Raw genomic sequence first — 22,495 nt, forward strand, 5'->3', positions numbered from 1 at the left:
TATATATATATATATATTTTTTACTAACTGTAATTTATTTTATTTATTTTTTTTAATTTATATATGAAATTTATTGTCAAATTGGTTTCCATACAACACCCAGTGCTCATCCCAAAAGGTGCCCTCCTCAATACCCTCAGTTTCTATTGCAGAGCAAATCAAGACTAGAACCAGTATAAAGTCAACAGAAAATCCTAGCCTGATAGGTGCTGCTGATGTATCAAACAATGTGGACTTAAAATATAGAACTTGAAATTCCTATAGGATAAAAGCATCATCAGAGCATTGGTCTACCTAGGTTGGTGGTTAACTTGGTATTACCCATCTCTCATATGTCTTATTGTCACTAATTTACTTAATGCCTAACATATGTGTAATAACATTTACAGATATACAGAGAAAGGAATCAAAGACCATCCTTTTTAAAAGTATTTTGTACAGGAGAATGTTACTGCAATGTCTATTATTTAACCAATTGAGCATTATCCTTGATTCTGCTAATTGGGTGATCATTTGTGTATGAAGGAATTGAATTGCCAATGAAAATAAAATAATTGAAAAAGTAAAAAAACGGAAATTTCATAGCTTTCCTTAATTTTAATAGACTTCCCAAATCAGTTCATTTTAACATGTTGATTTTTATTTATTTACATATCGACCAGGTAGTGGTATTCAGTGTCCTGGCTCTACATTTACTAGCTGCACAACCCAGTGGAGGCAACCTCATCTTTCATGCCTCAGTTTCTCACCTACAAATGGGAATAATTGGAGTGTCTACCTTATAAAATGTTGCATAAACTAAATGAGATCAATACATATATAACAGCATTAAGTTTGTCAAACAGGAAGCACACAATAAATATTAGCTACCTTCATTATCATTATAATTAATATCAACTCATTTTGTGAAAGCTAAATATAGGACCAGTAGAGAGATGATGGGAGAGAGGTTTTAAAGACTTCCTTGGGGCACCTGGGTGGCTCAGTTGGTTAAGCAACCAACTCTTGATTTCAGCTCGGGTTATGATATCACGGCTCATGGGTTTGAGAGCCCCATATTTGAGAGCTGCACTGACAGTGCAGAGCCTGATTGAAATTCTCTCTCTCCCTCTCTCTATGGCCCTCCCCTATGCATGCTTTCTCTCCTTCTCTCCCTCAAAATAAATAAATTTAAAAAAATAAAGACTTTCTTAGAACAAATATCATAAAAGTGATTAGAAGTACAAAATAGTGTTTTAATGAAGTATCTTAAACTGGATATAATGTTTTTTGGGGCTAGAAGTCAGTAGAACAAATTGGCTAACATTCAGGGATCAGCTCTCTTATCCATGAAAGTAAGTTGGCATTATTGATCTCTTCCTTATTTGAATTGTGATGACTATATAAAACCAGCTGCTTAAAACAGAATTTATAACATAAAAGGACAAATATTATATGATTCCATTTACATGAGATACCAAGACTAGCCAAATTCAGAGACATAAAGTAGAATAGTGGTTGTTGCTAGGGGTTGAGAGGAAAGGGGAATGGGAAGTTACCGTTTATTAGATACAGAGTGTCAGTTTGGCATAACAAAATTTTTCTAGAAATATATGGTGGTATGGTTGCATAGCAATGTTAATGTACTTAATGCCACAGAACTGCACACTTAAAAATACTTAAAATGGTGTATTTTTATGTGAGGAATATTTTATCACAATTTAAAAAAACAACTATAAATGGCCGACATACATGGGGGGCGGGTAACAAATGAAAAAATAACATACAGAATTAATCCTATATGTTGAGGTAAAAAAAAAATGAGCTTTGTCCAAAATTCGTGGCACTTGATCAAATAATATATCTTGATTTTACTTTCAGTTTACATGAGGCCCAAGACTAAGACTTTGATTTTAAATATATTTTATCGAAAACCCCTCATGAATCTTAAACTCTTTTGGCTTCAGACTTGAGAATACAACAATTACATCATATCACTAATTAAAGTGTCCACTTCAGTGACTCAGGATGACTAATGAGAGCATTGTGATCAGCACTTCTAGCAAGGTGATCTTTAGAATATATCCGTATCTTGTGCCAGAATAAGTGAAGAGAGCATTATAAAGACAAATTGTGGCTAATGCATTCTCCTTTATGCATTTTTGGGCTGATGACCAGTCCTATTAGATATCACCCCAAATGTGTCGGGAATGCTACTAAACAAGAGAAAAAAGACATTTTCGTCCTACATAAGTACAGCCAACACAAACATCACCCAACACAAGTGCTGCTCTGGCATTTTCTTCTTCATTCTGAGGTGTTTCTTATATGTCTCAGGAGATGAGAAACTAATTAATATAGCCTATCTGCAGAAATTCCAAACAAGCAAATGGTCTTCATTATTAGCCAGCATATTTGATATTTGGTTTCCAAGTCTTATCCTTTCACTCAAAAGTTACCCTGATTTCAAATAGCCCCATTTCTCTGTTTTATCAAGAAGTAGCAACAATCTACTACCACCACTGTTATTATGACATTTCAATCAGCTCGTTTCATTGCGGTTTGAGAAAACACTTTGTTGAAACCCAAAGGAAAATCTGCCACGTTTCCATTCAGGCATATGGCCAGGGGAAAAAAGCTTAATAACCAGTAATCAGAGTCTGCCTTCTTTGGGTGGAATCCACTGTGGACAAAAACAATTTATGCTGCACTGGACGAAAATAGTTCATCGATGTTATTTTCCAAGAGATAGTTAAAATAACTCCTTCTCATCTGATATCCCAAAACTAGAAGGAAAGGAGTACAGATAATGTTGGGATCGATAAAGTCACAAAAGCAGAGTCGTATAGGAAATACATCTTGAAATTACTATCTTGTTCTTTTTATCACAGAACTTGCTAAAGAATAGTTAGGGCCATTATGAAGGGTAGTATTACAACAAGTTTTAGTTCAGGGAATCATCAAAATGAAAGATAACAAAGATATAATATGTATCTACCTAGAGCAGTGATTGCAATGATCAACAATCTGAAGTGTTTTTCCCTTTCAGAAAATAGACCTCTGATTATTCCCCAAGACTTAAGTAATTCAGAATAGTAAATCATCAAAATTTATCTTTTTAATATATTTTGAACTGATTTTTGAATATGGATATATATTTTATAGAAAATTAATATAAGCTAATTAATGAGGACTCAGTAAGTCCAATCTCAGGTGAAATGGAGAAATATTTCTTTTTTTTATCAGAACCTTTAATTCTTTCCCATAATCTCTTATGATCAGAATATTTTCCTTTTAGTCCAACAGGCTTATTACCTATCAGGCAGAAACAGCCCTCTACACAAACTACCCTTTCTGCAAAGGGCATGTGTTTCAGTAACAAAACATTTCTCTGCCTAGGCAGTGAACGGAGGGAGTTCTATGTCAGTAAAACAGAAAGTAGGCAATACTTGTTTTCACTGGCAATACAGTGATTCTTAACCTTTGTTGTACGTTAGAATGATCCAGAAAGCTTTTTAAAAACCTGATGCTCCGGTCGTACCCCACACCAATGAAATTAGAATGCCTAGGGCTGGGAGGCAAACACAATATTTTTTAAAGATTCCCAAGTAATTCCAATGTGTAGCAAAGTTTGGGAAACATTACAATATATATTGGAAGTCAAAATTTGTTATTAATTGTATGCCAATAAACTACCTCTTCACACCAATAATTGAGAATTGGCAGTGTCTTAATTTTTTCACATTATTTAATCTTAATAAACCTAGGAAAGTCAATCCAAAATGAAGCTGCCAGGATAAATAATACAAAGCATCTTTTCCTTTTTCATCATTATTAAATCAATATCATACTATGGCCTCATTAAACATTTTCTCATTAAATATTTTATTTTTATAATTTCATTTCTCCTACCATTTTCCTAATAGGCCTGGTGTAGACTCTACCCATGGGGAAAAGTGTATTTATTCACTACAAGGAGTGGATGTTTCCAGGAAGTTTGCATTTTGTAAATGTGGTTTGGTTTTCCAAAATGATTTAGGTTCTGTAATGTAAGAGAGAAACCCTCAAATCATACCCATTGTAATCTCTTACATTTTTGTCCTCAGACTCCAAAAAACCTCACACCCACTTTAGAAACATTGTGCCAAATCCTCAATTTTTCACCTTCCATTTGTAGATAATGCAAATATCTTTTAATTCAAAACTCTCATTATCAGGGTGCTTGTATGGCTTAGTCAGTTAAGCGTTCAACTTTTGATTTCAGCTCAGATCATGATCTCACAGTTCGTGGCTTAAAGCTCCATGTTGGGTTCTGTACTGATAGTGCAGAGCCTGCTTGGGATTCTCTCTCTCTCCTTACTCCCTACCTCTCTGGCCTTCCCCGACTCTCTCTCTCTCAAAAAAAATAAGTAAACATTTAAAAAACTCTCATTATCTATAATTCCATTAATGATTTCTATCAGTAGAAGATTTTAAAGTGTATTTCCATCATTCATTAATTTTTCTAAGGAAAGCAATTTCTATATTCTCATTGGAAAATTGGAGAAATTGGCAGATAACCCACACTTATTTTGACGATTTTCCTTAGAATACTGCTAAACTAACCTGTTTCCTTTGCCTAAATGCCACTGTGCCTTCTAACATATGTATACTCAGGCATCTGGCTTCTTCTTTTAGACTTTTTGAGCTAAGACAAATCTGAATCTTTCATTCTTCTCTCTTCATTTTTTCTTGTCTAGTAATTTATATATTCCCAAGGAAGAATACAAACAGAAGGGAAATCAAATAGTCCCCTTCAAAAATTCCTTAGGTGTCATGAGAGCTAATCAACAATAGATACTAAATTTTTTAAATATCAAGCCAACCAAGTTAATTCTTGCTCATGTTGTGATTTCTGAATAGAAATCTACATTTCTGTTTCTTCATTTCTTAGAGTCTCCTTAAGACATTGTGGAAGTATCCTTGAAGCTCAGAATACTGTAGTTTCCAAGTCCTCGTTCAATGCCTTATTCATGAACTGACCTATCATGATTCTAATTCGAGTTAACAATAATTCAAAAATATTTACTAAAGGTGTACTATGTGTCTGGCACTGTATGAGACATTGTAAAGGATGAAGAAGATAAGTGGTCTGAGAATTGCTTCTAGAATTTATAACCTGGTTGAGGAAGGAAGGTGCTCAAGATTATAAAACACAGCTATTTTTTGAGCCATAAGAAAGGAAAAACATGCAACTAATTAAATTTTTACATGTCATCATGAGGCACCTGAGTGCCTCAGTCGGTTAAGCATCCGACTTTGGCTCAGGTCATGATCTCACAGTTCGTGGGTTCAAGCCCTGTGTTGGGCTCTGTGCTGATAGTCCAGAACCTGGAGCCTGCTTTGGATTCTGTGTCTCCCTCTCTCTCTGCCCCTCCCCTGCTTGCTCTCTCTCTCTCTCTCTCAAAAATAAATAAGCACAAAAAAATGTTAACATGTCATCATATGTCAAGATGCACTGACATTTTAAGATGCATTCTGATTTTAGAGATGCTAAAATGAAAAAAACATAGAAGTGTGTCTTAGTATCAGTGCAATAGCGTATATACCTATAACAATGAGGGAATAATATACAACAGTGCTAAATACAGGTGAGGCTGTACACATAGTGATGGACAGAGGGCTAATACAAGAGATACCATTGCAATCACTGGGATGGTTTGCAGAATGACTTAAGCTTAATGGAAACAAGAAGTCAAAAGCACTAGTAAAGTCCCTGGAGTTTCATACAATGTCAAGGTGACAAATTCCTACTTGCTCACTCTTCTGAGAAAGATACATTGAATACTACACTCATATTTGGTCCAGTCATGTCCTACTCACCCTGCATCTAAAATATCTTTCACATCCATCCCCTCTTCTCTTTTCACACTTGCCACTATACTATTCCCTCTCATAATTTTCTTTACCAAATCTCTCTAGGCAGCATTTAAATTAATCATCCCCATCCACAGCTCTGAACACAATGATCCCAACATTGTAGGGATAGCAACAATGGCTAATCAGTGATGACTAAACTTCTCAGCTTGGCATTCAAGGCCCTGAAAGATCTGACCCTAATATATGTTATCTCCTATTTTTCCATTGCAACAGCAGTTCTTTTAACACATTTCTGTTTAATTGACTCATCAGATCAATGCTCTCCATTCCCTCTGTAAAACATGGATGATTAAACACTCCAGGCTAGCAAGTAATATAGTATATCTGTGCCCTTCTCCCACCAATTAGCTGTATACTTGTCCAAACCTATTTATGCCAGTCTTACTTGTTCTTGCAATTATGTGATTTAATTAAATATGAAAACTGATAAAATATGAGTACAGAAAGAAAACTGTTTCTATGAACACTAAGTTATGTGCTTGATTTAAAAAAACTAACAAGCTAACAACAACAACAACAAAAAACTGATGTCAAACCAGGAATGGGCAAGACAGCTATAACAAATTGAGAAAAAAAAGTAATAAAAATCCAGAAGGATGCCACACTCAGATTGTGTCTTCCAGTTTTGCTCCATTTTAAATAACCAAACATGTTTGTATCAAATCAGGCATAAAATGGTGGACTGTGGGTACAGACTACAATCAACAGATTCATACTCAAGAAAATGATTTGGTGCCTCAAGAGATGATTGATAAATAAAAATATACTTGTATGTTTTATATTAAAATAAAGGCCTACATATGTTTTTTTAACTCTTTCCCCACTTTTGCCAAGGTTTCAATTTATAAACTAGCTATAAGTCCCAACTCACTAAACAGAGAAACTCTGCTCCTACCCTAGGCTCCAACCAAACTTCAATCCATAAGCCCACACTATTTCTTCTTTATGAAATGAGCACTTCCCATATCACACACTGTTCAAATCCCCTTAATCTTCAAGAATCTATGCAAAAGCCCCTATCTCTGTGAAGTATTCCCTGAAGCATTCCTGTTAGAAATTGGAGTTAGAGAGGTATTTGAGGATTCTAATATCAGCTCTACCATCTATTGTGGAAATCAAATCAAATGTATTAACCTCTACATCTCAATTTCCTCATCTGTAAAATGGGGTAACACCTATCATATAGCGTTGTTAGAGGATTTAATGTATAGAACACTAAGCATAGTGTCTATAATGTAGGTGGGTTCACAAAATGAGAGACACTAATCTCCATCCACGCATTTTTCTTTTGGATGCTAACAGCCCCTTGTTCATCTTTCATGATGCTTCTTGTTTTCTGTATCAGTGCAATAGCGTATATACCTATAACAATGAGGGAATAATATACAACAGTTTCAATACATGTCTTTTTCCCATTAGATATATATTCCTTGATTGCTAAGCTGCAAAGCCAATACTTCTTTTGCAATCACTTGCCTTGCTTTTAAATAAATAAAGAAAGAATTAAATAAAAGGCCAAATGATTGGTGAACCTTTGTTGTGGTTATATAAGCAGAGGCCTGGCAAAAGAATAAGGAAAAGAGAAACAATTTAGAGTATATTTTTTTGTTCTCTACTTGACTTTCTACAAAACTTTATTCAATAAAACAGACAAAAGGCTTAATTACAGCAGCTTAAAGATGGTTGCTTCTACATCTCCTTTTCTAATGGCCTCATGTTTTCTTTTTGTGTTGATTCTTTCTCCTCAAAATGTTGATAGGGTAGATTACACCTGACAGCAGTATTAGCAGCCCCTGGAGAATTTCAGTCTTTGCAACCCAACATTCTTCAGAAGAGAAACCTTTTGCCAGTCCCCTAACCCCCACACCAAAAAGGATTGAAATGCTGCATTCTTTTTAGTTGACAATTGACTGCAACATTTTGCAAATAAGTGCCAGGCCTCGATGAGGTGCAAAATACTGACTGTATTAGCTAGTTATTTAGAGAGATGTGAAGATGCTCTTGCCAACATACATTCAATTTAGGCTTTGAATGCTTTGCGTGATCTACCAGGCAGCATTTGTTTGAAAATGTTGGAATTTAATTTAGAAGTTTTCACATTTGCTTTTTTTGTTCTTATTTTTAAAAGCAGCAATAATTCTTTAGTCTTTAAAGCAGACTCTAGAGTTACTCTTTATATGTATGTACATATATACATACATGTGTAAAATATGAAAAAAATTACCATGTTTTTCTATTATTTTGCTCTGTTCTAATTTTTGTCATTGAACTTAAACTTTTTCAGTCTCAGAATACTGAAAATGGAACTGCATTGCTATTTTTGTAGAGATGACCATTTTAGGCCCATAGCCTTCTTGGGTTACCTATGTGGATCTATGTGTAATTTTATAATCACAGAGTATGAGGTTGTTAAAGGGCACTGAAACGTCTTTTACCTACCTACCATGTGACCTATATATCACTTATATAACATATGAGCAAGACTTTCTCCTCAGTCAGGGTATAATACTCAGTGTATTACTCAGTAGTAAACTAGTGGGTTAGACTTAAACAGAGCTTTATCATACATTGCACAAGTTATGTACTTCACAGCTTTAGGGGAGCCATTTACACAGACAATTTCCCTATGACAAGCAGGGAGACTTGACATAGAGTGAAAAATGGGTTCTGGGTAGGGAGAAACATCAGCAGCAGAAAGAGGCTTGAGAAAGGGCAACAGAAGCATCAGAGTTCCAGCTATTAATATACCAAAAAAAGAGTAAAAAAGCAAACTGTGGTCCAGACCAATTCGCAAGCAATGAGACTTCCCTTGGGTTTTCCCAGAAATGGATGGAAGAGACGAAGTTTTTGAAGGGCTGTAGTTATCAAATATAAGTTCCTTAAAAATATAAGTGACTTTCCCACAGTCACCCAGGTTGGCAAACCAAGAATACAAGTCACTAGGAGTTTCATAGTCATGGGTGACCATGAAGAGCCCATGAACTTTGACTCCATGAACGACATGATTTGCATTCAACAGAATATTGGAAAATAGGGCCAACTCTAAGAGTATGCCATAATGTTATCAAACATTGTCTTAAAACTATCTTTATAATGCTGGTGAGAGAATTACTTAATAGCCATATGCTTTGAGATATTAATAACAAGAAAAATATATAAATTTCATGTTGTTCTGATACAACTATTTCATTAAAAGATCCTTTTGCTATGACAATGACTAAATGCCATCAGATACAGTTCACCACCTATCTGCCTTAGACCAAAATTGTAGGTCTTCTCAGAGAACATCATTAAAAGAAGTTTTGAAACTATTTTTAATAGTTCCCCATGCAACCTGCTGGAATGACTAATAGCTGTACTTAGATCCAAAGTTTGAAAGTTTTAAAATCTAATATTGCTACATATGCCTTCTCTTGTTTACTTACAATTGCATTGGCTTTGAAACCAATAGACCTGAGTGGGAATCCCAGCTTGACGCTTATTAACTGTGTGGCCTCTGACCAGTTAGTGAGCTTTTCTGTGGCCACGTCCTCATTTATAACATCCACTGTACAGAACTATGCTAGGTCATAGAGATATCATCTGACACAGTATTTCGTAGATGGTATTGGTAACTATTATTGGTAACTATTATTATTATTAACTATTAAAAGGGCACCCTATTAATAGTTACAGTGGATAAGAGGCCTAAACCAGGTCTGCCTGATGCTCTGGGGTATATTGTCTCTAGATGACTAATTTCCCTTATTGCTCAATAATCTTTGATATAGAAATCCACTTCTTTACTCTTTTTTTAAATTTTTTTTAACATTTATTTATTTTTGAGAGAGAGAGGGACAGAGGATAAGTGGGGGAGGGGCAGGGAGAGAGGGAGACACAGAATCCGAAGCAGGCTCCAGGCTCTGAGCTGTCAGCACAGAGCCCGACGCAGGACTTGAACCCACAAACAACAAGATCATGACCTGAGCCAAATTCCACTGCCCAACTGACTGAGCCACCCAGGTGCCCCATAGAAATCCACTTCTTTACTCTTTAAGAACTAAAAATTAAGTACACTGCAACAGAAAGATATATCACTTACCAGATATGAAAAACATACTGACATATATGTAAATCTATCATTATATCACCAGATCTAAGACCAATTTAGCCTTTTCCATAATATTTACAAAATTATTTTATTGGGTCTTTTTTTAACCAATTTTACCAATTCAATTTTAATTTTTTTTTAATTTTATTATTTAATTTTTAAATTTAAAATTTAATTGAATTTAAAATTAAATTGAATTTCACCAATTCAACCAACATAGGAGTATATAAATAAAAATTCATAGTCTTCTCCTACCCCCCATTTAATCGACTTCCTCTGAAAAAATCAGTACTCCCTGTTTGATATTTGTCTTTACCCATATTTTCCTATGATTATACTAATATCTAAACTTCTCAACCATGCCACCATTACTGCAGCAACAAAGCACCTTGGAAATATCAACTTTTGTTGTTCTTTTGTGTGTGAGCACTCTCTCTATCCACACCTCAACTATAATATGCCATGACATGCCATGATAAAGGGCTTCCTACTAAGAAATTATCTTAAACGTTCATAGGAACCAGTTGGAATCCTGTGAATGGGGTTCTATTCATTGAAGGGATGGCCAATGTACCCCATTGATTAGGTGTTATTACTTACTATCTAAATCAGGACATTTATGAGAGTGAAAGGGCACCCTATTAATACTTACAGTGGATAAGAGGCCTAAACCAGGACTGCCTGATGCTCTGGGGTATATTGTCTCTCTACATTTAATTCACACTGACATCTCTGCCTTTTTCTCAATCTCCCTCAAAACATGGCTTTAATGATATTATATCCATCTCAAATCTCTTCAATGGCACCCCACTTTCTCTAAAATTCTTTGTCTCAGGATATTAACGCTCCAAGTGGCTTTTTTTTTTTTTTTTACTCAGAAGGGCAAATTTGCAGCCTGCAGATGCACCTCTCCTTATCGTCTTCAAACTATATTATATTCATATGACCACCCTGGCCTCTGAAGGCATCTGAGTATAGAATCCCTGCTAGCTTAACATTCCCAAACTTATTTACTAATGAAGTCCTTCTCTCCCAAATCCTGACTCTATCCCAGTGTGTACACTTGTCTTCCAGCTAGGTTGTTAGCTCCCTATCATCTTCATATATGCTATCTTCAGAATAGATTCTCAGTAAATATATATTAAGAAGAAGGAAGGAAGGAAGGAAGGAAGGAAGGAAGGAAGGAAGGAAGGAAGGAAGGAAGGAAGGAGAGGAGAGGAGGGAGGGGAAGAGGGAGGGAGGCAGGAAAAGAAATTTATTTGATTAAGTCAATGGTTGTTTTCCATATGTTCCTGTTTAATATGTTGTCTGAAGTCAGCCTGACTATCACAGATCTGTGGATACTGGTGATATAAAGTTTATAAAAGTTTCTATCTACCCCATATATTTCTCTTGTCATTGGAGTCACTAATGGGATAAATAATAAAAATGTAAGAGTTATATCTTTAGAAAATGACCTTGATTTGAGTAGGACAATTAAAGGCCCTGATTTGGATAGGAAAGCCTTTTCTTCTAGTCCTTTTCCATGAGTACTAGTTGTAAAATGATAAGCAGAGAGTCTAAAGGTATGCCATAGAAAACATGTGAGCGCAGTGGCTGAAAAGCTATGCGTAAGTGCAGAGGACACTATGAGATACAGTATTACAGAGTGAGTAAGGACCCCTTGAAAAATTACCAGAAGTAGTGCTATAGTTGCTTAAGACCAGTTACTTTGAGTGCTAATTTTGCCATTAAAATTTTCATTGTTGTGCTTAGGAACACAAAATGTCAGCAATTTCTTCAGATGTTCTAGAAAGTATGGTTTCGGGACACACTAAAATGTCAATCCTACTTCTCACTGCTATTGAACATTTAATGGTAGGATGGGGTCCTTAAAATATGGTTAGGTGTACTTGTCTTCCCTGCAGCCTCATAGCTAAATTACCTAGGTGAGCAAGAGGCAAGTTTGGGGAATATAAAAACAATACATTGGAATAATGGTACAGTAAGAAAGACGTGGCTATAAACTGAGATCTGCTGGTCTTCAAAAGGTTATAATAATCAGAAAAAGAAAATTGATGATAATGATGATGGTAACGATGGTGGTGGTGGTGATTATTAAACATGATGATGATTTGGTAGGGTGAAAGGAGCACATAACCAAAAGTGAGATTGCTTGAGTACTAGTTCAGCTCTGCTATGTACCTGTTCCATGATTTTGAATAAATCACTTAATTACTCTAAGATATTGCTTTCTCATCTCTATGATGGGAAAATTAATACTTCCCTGTGTGTCTCTTAAGGTTATTACATGGGCAAAGTGAGAAATAGATGGAATCACTCTGTAATCTGCAATGTGCTTAAATAATTAATGTGCAGATTTGCTTGACTGCATTTGCCAACCAAGTTATCATGGTGAATTGGTAGCCAGGTTGCTAGCTTTCAGATGGGATCATGTGAGACAAAAACAAACAAACAAACAAACAAACAAAAACCCACATGCACAGTCTATTGAACTTTTGGAGCTTTGTGTGAAAAAATGCAACCAAATATGTGAAGTTTTAATAAGTCTAAGATTTGCAGTCCTAACTAACTTTTTAAAATTGAAGTATAGTTGACATACAATGGTATATTAGTTTCCGGTGTACAACATAGTGATTCAACATTTATATACATTACAAAATGGTCATCACAGTAAGTGTGGTTGCATATGTTGATACAAAATTACTACAAAATTACTGACTAATTCACTATACTGTGCTTTATATCACCATGACTTTATTTTATAACTGGAAGTCTGTACCTCTTAATCCCCTTTATATATTTTGCCCATAGGGGTGTGTGTGTGTGTGTGTGTGTGTGTGTGTATAATACATGTGTGTGTGTATATATACACAGATCTGTGGATACTGGTGATATAAAGTTTATAAAAGTTTCTATCTACCCCATATATTTCTCTTGTCATTGGAGTCACTAATGGGATAAATAATAAAAATGTAAGAGTTATATCTTTAGAAAACGACTTTGATTTGAGTAGGACAATTAAAGGCCCTGATTTGGGTAGGAAAGCCTTTTCCTCTAGTCCTTTTCCATGAGTACTAGTTGTAAAATGATAAGCAGAGAGTCTAAAGGTATGCCATAGAAAACATGTGAGCGCATATATACATATATATATATACCACATCTTCTTTCTCCATTTATCTATTGATGGACATTTGAGCTGCTTCCATAATTTGACTATTGTAAATAATGCTGCAATAAACATAGGGGTGCATGTATCTTTTCAAATTAGTGTTTTCATATCCTATGGGTAAATACCCAGTAGTGTGATTACTGGATCATAGGGTAGTTCTATTTTTAATTTTCTGAGGAGGAGCCTCCATATTGTTTTCCACAGTGGCTGTACCAGTTTTCATTCCCACCAACAGCGCACGATGGGTCCTTTTTTTTCCACATCTTCATCAACACTTGTTGTTTCTTGTGTTTTTGATATTAGCCATTCTGACAGGTATGACGTGGTATCTAATTGTGGTTTTGATTTGCATTTCCCTGACGATGAGTGATGTTTAGCATCTTTTCATATGTCTGTTGGCCATCTGTATGTGTGTCTTTGAGAACATGTCTCATTAGGTCCTCTGCCCAATTTTTAATTGAATTGTTTGTTTTTTTGCTATTGAGTCATAGGAGTTCTTTATATATTTTGTATATTAACCCCTTATCAGATATATCATTTGCAAATATCTTCTCCAATTTAGTAGGTTACCTTTTTGTTTTGGTGATGGCTTCCTTTGCTATGCAAAATTTTTTAGTTTGATGTCACCCCAATTGCTTATTTTTGCTTTTATTTCCCTTGCCTGTGTAGACCCCCCCCCAAATATTTTAAAGACCTGTGAATGTAAATCTTCTTATACAAAATTTTTAAATAACACATTTTTTATGACATTTATATTTCAAAGTGTTTTCCAAAATAGCTGACCCATAAGAGAAAAGAAGTATTCTGCTGTATACTTTAGTATGAAAGGGTAAATGCTATAGGATAGAAGGGAGTACTGCCCTGGAACTTAGAAAAATCTAAATTCTAATCTATTGTCATCACAGAGCTCTGAGCAAACACTGCAGTTTTCCCATATGCCAAGTGAGGATATAGAACTAGATAACATCCAATGTGCTTCCCATAGAATTTGATAATTTCTATGAAGTTACCTATGCTTTCCCCAGGCTACCAGATGCAGTGACACTGAATGGCATTCTGTTTTCAGCCAGCTCTGCTGTTGACTCTGGTAGCATTGGTTCTCCTAATATCAATGGGATGTGATACACAAAGAAGAAATGGAGAAATGCTCTTTGAAAACATTTCTATTTCAAAGAGGAAAATTTCTGTTTATACTTTGCATGCAATTTGCAAGATGTAAATGTCAAAGCAAGAGCCTGATAAAGTTACCACACAAGTTGTTGGGTTAAGCTGAGAACTAGACATGAACCTGGCCATCACTACTAAATGGGCCACCATACACAGGTTGGATCTGAATCCTACAGATCACAAGTAGCTGAAGACAATCTATAAAACAGGGATAGTATTAGAAGTCAGCACCTATCACTGAAGACCAACTAAATGCCCATAATAATCTAGACTATCTTAGTGCAGTTTCCTGACCTAAGTGAGTTCTCATTTCTAAAGGTTGCAAGGATAGCATGTTAGAATTTACTATACATAATTCAAATGCTTTAGGGTTATTAAATAACTTTAGTTCATTATGACACAATCATTACCTTGACACTGAAATACCCCTTTATAAGATCCCATAATGTTTGCCTGCCACCAATATTTTGTAGAATTTTGCAGCGTCATTCTATGCTGTAGCCTTCCCCTTCATTAATCTTTCCTATTCCTTTTAGGCAATTTTGGAAATAAAGAAAAATTATAAAATTAAAAGAACTCTTGATTTGTTTCTTTACTTTCTACACCAGACCTTTCAGAGAAGGAAATCTCCTAATCTTCCCCCAAAACTTCCTCCAAGGTCTAACCAGTTTTGCATCAGGAAATACTTCATTTGTACTCTGATTGTGTCTTGCCTAGAAAGAAGAATTTTACTTCTTAGTTTTCAATAATCTATTATCAACACAGACCCAAGGGTACTACTGAATAAGGGGTTTGGCAGTTCTTGGTTTCCATGTCTCCATTTATCTCCCAGCACTATTTTCACCATATATTCCATGAGAGCCCCTTTTATGAATCTAAGTTTTTGGACATATTCTCTCCAATGAGAATGTTCACCCATCCATCCACTTACCCATTCCTCTGACATTTAAGTCAAATATCCCCTTCTCCTGGAGGCTTTCTTTGACCAATATCACCCTTCACACACACACATACACACTGTTAGATACTCTTTATCTCAGCTCCCATAACAACCTTGACTTAATTCCTGCTTATCACCACAGAACACTGTAATTGTTGGCTTATTTCCTCCTCCAAGTATAGATAATAACACTCTTGAGGGCATGGTTGATCTTATTCATGTCTGCAGCTCTGTCACCTAGCATGCTACCTGGACTACAGAAAGTAGTCAAGACATATTTAGTAAATGAATAAATGCATCCATCTCAAGCACTGGTTCCTGCCACTACTTCTTTAAAGCGATCCTTTCTTTTTTCTATTTTAAAATTATGAAAATTTAACAGCCTCTTGATGACAATTTGGAAGCCTCACTAAGACCTCTCAGACGGCATTTCTCTTGTGTTTGAGAATGTGTCTGCTTTGCATGACAGTCCAGATGTCAGCCTTTCCACATTTCCCCAGAAGTACCTTGAGTCGAATATGTCCCTCCCGTGTAGTTCCAAACCTTCTATCTGGGCAGGCAGCTCTGTTGTTAGCTAACTGTCGGCGTTACACTGCGGTATTCATAGAGGATTGTCAGCACGGTGTGGTATTATTATGTGCGGTATTATTATGCGAGATCATTTGCTCATGTAAAGACACATTAAACCTAGCAGTTGCTTTGTCTCTTGTCAAGGGAATTGTGTACTGTTACATTAGAGATGAGAGTTTGCAACGTCAACCTGCTACTGCTGTTTTGCTACCCACTTCAGAAGAATCAACAATTCATGTTCGTTTCCTTGTTTTCCTTCTGTGGTAACAACTTAGCCACTAACCAAAAAGGAATCCTATCAGTGCCAGGAAAATAATATTCCATGGGGCAAGAGTCCTTTCATGCAAGTTTCTTTACTGAGGGCTTCAGTCCTGTGCTTTATCCTCAGTTCAGTGACTGGAGCACTGCCACTCCCTACCTTCACACCACCTACCACATGCCCTTCCAAATTGGCATTGAGAATTTCCCATTGCCTCATTTTGCCAGGATTTCACCGCGATTCTTATCAAATGCCCTCTCCAATACATGCTTCTTACTTGAATTACCACCTGTCTGTTATAACTTTCAGAAACCTGCTCTGCTGGCCAGGCTAAATCATTACCTAACACATGCCCAGGATTCCCCTCCAGAACTGCACATACCCAATGGGCAGTCTATTTTCAAAGTTCTGTTCCCCCTAGTCTATCCCATTCTGTAGATGTTAACTGTGCCATACCCTAAAACATGACACATGACAGGATTTGATATACAGAATATTTCTACTTAAAAAAAGAAGATAGGGTTACGGAAAGCAAAGCAAAATCCAACTTCCTGCTTCTGTTTCTCCAAGAGTTTCTTCATCTCTTCACTCCTTATTTGTTTCCCAAACACTCACCAGAAAATAAAATATCCAAACCAGGCAAAAACAACAGGAAGAAAAAGCTTAAAAAACCAGAGGCTCTTAGAGAAAGTTGGAGTCTTTGCAAGTAGGAAAAGGTGTTAATGTTAGCTTAATCATTGGCCAGCCCTACTCTTTTTTAAGGCTCACTTCGGTAGCCTCTATTATTACTAAGAAACAGCACATTTTCAACACTACATTTTGCCTCAGCAGGTCCCTTTCAACAATATATTATGGCTCTGTTATAGACTGGCCAAATTGCATTAATCACTTTCTTCAAGATGTAGGTTGTAGCGGATAATACATTTTTAAGTTTGCTTTCTTGCAAGAACTTTTTGACAAAGGGATAGCCTCTAAAACGTCATCCCTTTCCATTCTGAGCCCAACAACACAGCACACTGCATTTACCTTTCACTGTCTCAGGCTCTAAGTCTCACACCTCCTTATTCCTTCCTGTCTTGCTCTTAGTGGCAGATTCCTTAAGGATTCAGCCAGTATAATCCGATTATCTGACTAACCATCTTTCTGTCTGTCTGCATTTTTAATGTCTCAAGTAAATAGCATGATAGAGTAATTATTTTATTCTTTTTTGGTTAAACTCATGAGAAGCTAGAATTTTACAGAAAATAAACTCTTGATTCCACAAGGATATGTCTGAAAGCAGGTGGCTTTCAAAGAGAAAAAAAAATAAGAAATATAAACTTGTTGTTCTTGATTAAGTCCAATAGATGTTACCTTTGTCACTCCTCCAGAGCATGTCTCAATTAGAAAAATCTTAAGCAATATGTGTTCATTTCTAGAAATTAAAGTGTAACTAATTATATGCATCTTGAGCCAATCCTACAGCGCACATTCATAATTTCAAATATGTGTACTCTATTAATCCTGAGGTTTCAATGAAGTTTATATTTTCTGAAGAATTTTTAAAATTTTTATTGAACAAAATCATTTTGAACATCTGTTATTTTAATGTCATTCTTCTCAGTTTTTCCCTTTAGGCCCTCTGCTATCTTTTCAAAATATGTTATTTTTTAAAAAGTCAATAGTTTCTCTTCCCATAACTACCATAATTTTTATGAGAAAAAGTCACCTTTAAGTGGCCTATTCCCATCCTTGTCTTGTCAGTTAACTTGCCCAAGTCCTGTGACCTTGACTGATTACTAAATTGAATAATCGGAGTTTGCTGGTAGGATGGTACCTGATTATATCCAGCCCATAAAGGAATTCCAAAGGCATTAGGGATGGACAGAAACAAAACAGCGGTTCGGATATATATAATGACATAGAAAATTAACAGTGTATTAAAATGAAAAATAAAACTTCACTGAGAATTTTATGCAATTTCTTTAAAACAGATTATAGGCATATGAGCCATAATTCAACACATGAAGAAAAAAATGGTAAATATATACATTTTATTAGTAATAGAGTGAAATTAATAAAGAAATGCAAATTGAAACAACACAAAGATATAATTATTTTGCCTATCATATTGGGTGGAAGAAGATACTACATAATGTTGGCAAGAGTGTGGAGAAAATATTGCTTTTATTTGCTGCAACTGGAAGGGCTAATTGGCAAAACTTCCTAGAGGTCAATCTAAAAATACATGTTTAAGTTCAAATATTGCCTATCCTTTAACTCAGCAATTTAATCTTTATAAATGTACCACACACGTATACTAAGACATATATACAAAACTGTCTGTACGTACAAAAATATTTGCTAAGTGTGGAGCTTAGCTCTGGAATCAGACATGCTTGGGCTGAAATCACAGCTCCATTACTTTCTAGGTATGTGAGCTTGGACAAGTTATCTGGCATGTCTAGATTTCACTGCCTTCATCTGTCGGATTATTTCAAGAATTAAATGAAATGATGTCTACAAAGTGTGTTCCAAAGTGCCTGATACCTCATAAGTACTTAAGAGGTGTTTATTACTCTTTGTAGTGATGATAATATTATAAAAATATTATGCAGCATCATTTACAAAGCAAAAATCTGAAAACAATTCATCTATCAACAGCGATACTAGTTAAATAAATCCATAGTATCAACTGCAATACTAGTTAAATAAACTTAGGTTCATTCAATGGAATACAACATAGTTATTTAAAAAAAAAAAAGATCTACTTACAAAGAAGTAGAGCCAGGATACACTTCGAAAACAATCAAGTTTCAGTATTTATAGTATTATTCTATCTGTGTAAAAAGACATAATAATATATTTTTACTAGTATGAGTCTAGGGAGAAAGAGGAAGAGAGAGAATATGAACCAACATATTAATAGTGATTTTCCCTGGGAAGTGGGAAAATGGGGCACTTTAATTTTTTCTCTATCATAAACTTTTGAAATATTTTGTTTTTAGAGTAAGCGTGTATTACTTTTATAATAAAAATATTAGTTTTGAAAGAGTAAAAATGAATTCAAATGTAATATAACTCTTCATATTCAAATCATATAAAAGAAAATAAGTTGTATATTCTTGCCAGCTCTCAGTAAAGAGAGCTGTCTCAAGAGGAAATGCTCAGGTATAAAAGGAGCTGTATTTTCTTCCCTCTCCTTAGTTTAGGCCTGCTTGCTTGTTTTGGTGTGTTGAATACATACAGCATGTAAATAAAAACCCAGGGAAGAGAGAGATATATATAATACATAGGAATATTTTTAAATAATTCAATATGAGTAGAGAGATCTAATTTTTAAATCTAGCTACTTGTTATCTACTTTTCAATTATATATATGAAGGATTATCCAGATCATTTATATCCTCAGATTCCCAGAAGCTCATTTATAGAAAGTATTCAAAAAATACTTGTTGAATGAATGAATGGAGGCAGAGTCTTGATTCTTAAACACACTTCTTTTAACTTCAGAGTCACTGGATTTACGTGTTCTCTGTTGTCAAAACCAGACGGCAAAGACATGTGGTGGGCAGGTTAAAAAGAAATGAATTCAGAGGATCTCCTGAAAAATCATGAGAGACAGCATACAGTCAAGAGAACTTGGAGCTAGAAGACAAAGATGAAACCGTCTAATGTAACTCTGATTTCTATGAGGAAACTGAGTCCCAGAGAAGGTGAGTCACCCCAGGTGGTCTGATAACTGGTTAGTGGCACTCAGAACTTAACTTAGTTCTTCCACTATCAACTCAATTTCCCTTCCTATCTAGGTTGTTATTCCCAAAAATACTGTTATTACTTAGAGAAACTGGCATAGATTCTTCCTTTTTTATAAAGGAGGTGACACCTTATGAAGGTAATGAGAGGGAAAGGTTTACTCCAGTAAAACTATAAAGTTCTATAAGTTTATCTCATCCTAACATAAATTGTTTCCCAGTGAATATTTACAATGTAAATAGTAGACAACTGGAGCATCTCAACTCTACTATTACTATGTCCTTTTAAAGGTCTTTCTGCCTTCCTACCTTTATTTTGATACATGATCAAAAATAGGGTTAAACTAAGGCCCTCTGACATCTTTGTGTTAACTAAAATGTAAAATGTAAAATAAAATGTTAAATAAAAAGTAAGGCAGAATACTTTCTCAAAATACAAACTAAATGAGAATACCATTATGAATGTTGAAGTATGGACCCCTTCTTTGAATGAGTTCTTCCATTATCTTCTGCCCATTCAAACGAATTCCTTCTCGGTTATTATTTAATAGCCCTCCTTCTGCATTAGCTATAGCAGCATTTATCATAGAGGAAACAAAATGTCAAAACTAAAGAAAGGTAAATGGCTAGAAATGAAAGATCCAAGGAGAGGGGATATATAGGCAATGCCAATCAAGGAGAAAGTGAAGTCTCAGCAGTGGTAGGAATTTCACTTAGCTGAGTTTACTTAATATGGTAGCAAATGGAATAATACATGAGGTTTTTAGGGAATCCCTAAAAAATAGGATTTAGGGAATCTTATTAAAGAGCTGATATTTTATGAGATCTGATATTTTCCCTTAGATTCTAGGCCATCCAAATTTAAGCCGGCAGAAGGGTGATTGATTCAACAATATATCTTTTACTTACTCCAGCCCCAGTTAAGTTTTTCCCCCTATTACCATGTTACACAAGGGCAACCCCACACTGGCAGTTGGTTGTTAATTACATTTGATGTGCAGTAACACAAGCGAGCTAATTAACTTGCATCAAAAAAGCTTTATTTACTGTGACAAATTAAACAAACTCATAAAGTGTTCAGCCACAATGGCTCTCAATTATCATGCAGTCCAAGTAATGTGGTGCAAACATATTCCCAGGCCTCTCTCAGGTATCACTTCAGTCTCGCAGCCCTTCTGCACATGTACAATTATAAATGGATCTTTTTAATGAATAGAACTGAAAGTCAACTGCTCTTTGTTTTGCTTTGGTGTGTGTGTGTGTGTGTGTGTGTGTGTGTGTGTGTGTGTGTGTGTTGCGTGTGTGTATGTTCTCTAAGGTACAGCTGGATACGTTGATCATATTCAATTTCTTAATCCTTCTTTACTTCACAGTTCAACAGAGTTTTCCTGGCCTTTAATCAGAGAACTGCCATAAAGCAAAAAGGGGAAAATGCTATTGTTCCAAAGCTCATGCTCTGCATTAGACATGACTGTCTAAAACTGGTCATCTTCAGCCTCTTCTTGTAGACAGTGTTGACTCTTTAATAGAAACATCACTAACCCCTAATGACTCCACATACAGCAGGTATAAAACAGTGTCTTTCTCCTTTGCTAGAATAGAAGGATAAGATTTGTATCCTCAGCCAACAGAGTGCAGCAGCAGAACAACTGCTTCTCTTTCAAGCAAGTTTTCTTGCTTTGGAAAAAAACAATTATAATTTCTACCATTCTTTGCAAAACAGGGTCTAAAATTCACTACCTGTGCTACATATTTAGGAAAATACATTCCCCTTCTATTCAGCTAATTTGTAAGGTAATGATTTGAGGTTGGTAGCAGAGTAAAATGGAAGAAACACTGAACTTGAAACCAGATGAAGAAGAATAGCAACTAGTGCATGAAGCTAATAAGCAGCAGAATCAGGATTGTCTAACTCAAAAGCTTGCTCTCAGCTACTGTCAACAAAGAGGTTTTGCCAAGTTACTGAACTTACATTTCCTTATCTGCCAAGTATAGATAACTTGAGAATGTTTATAAAGGGGACTTATAATAAATGACACAGTAAATTGTTGATGTCATTATGAATATTTGTTGATTGGCCTCACCAAGAAAGCTCATAATGAAAATCTCATAACCGTCATTTTTCACTAGTAGGATTCTATACATACAGGCCATTAAATGACCAGGGAGAAGAAATTTCTTGGAGGACAAAAAAGTTTCCTCATCTACATGGCAACTTAGAATACCAGTATGTCTTGAAGAGATTGTTATTCCAAGCACTTTGAGTGAAGAGTCAAGAAGCACTAAGAAATAGGAATGAGGTCTAGGGAAACTTCCTATTCTATAATAACCCCACCAGTATTTCTGAAAGTGAACCATCGTTGGGTCCCTCAGAGAACCCTCCAAGAGAAATGGAGGCAAAAGATGGCCTTAGATTTGATTCCCTTTTAAAACTGAATCAGAGTGGCCTTGGCAATTTTAGCCCAGCGATTATATTTGGTCATTTCCCATTAAATTTCAATCCATAAGGCAGTCATGCTTCCTAGAGATAGATGAGAAGGCACCCTCAAGACAGGATGTACTAGTCCTCACCTTTTGTTTCTTGACATTTATGAATAAGCTGCGGTTTGTAGCTGAGGTCCAGAGTCACTCTGTTCCTGAAGGACTTTCATCCTCCTTCTACCTA

Source organism: Herpailurus yagouaroundi, unplaced genomic scaffold (genome assembly GCF_014898765.1).
Source record: "Herpailurus yagouaroundi ecotype Mexico unplaced genomic scaffold, PumYag 141, whole genome shotgun sequence".
Classification (NCBI taxonomy): Eukaryota; Metazoa; Chordata; class Mammalia; order Carnivora; family Felidae; genus Herpailurus; species Herpailurus yagouaroundi.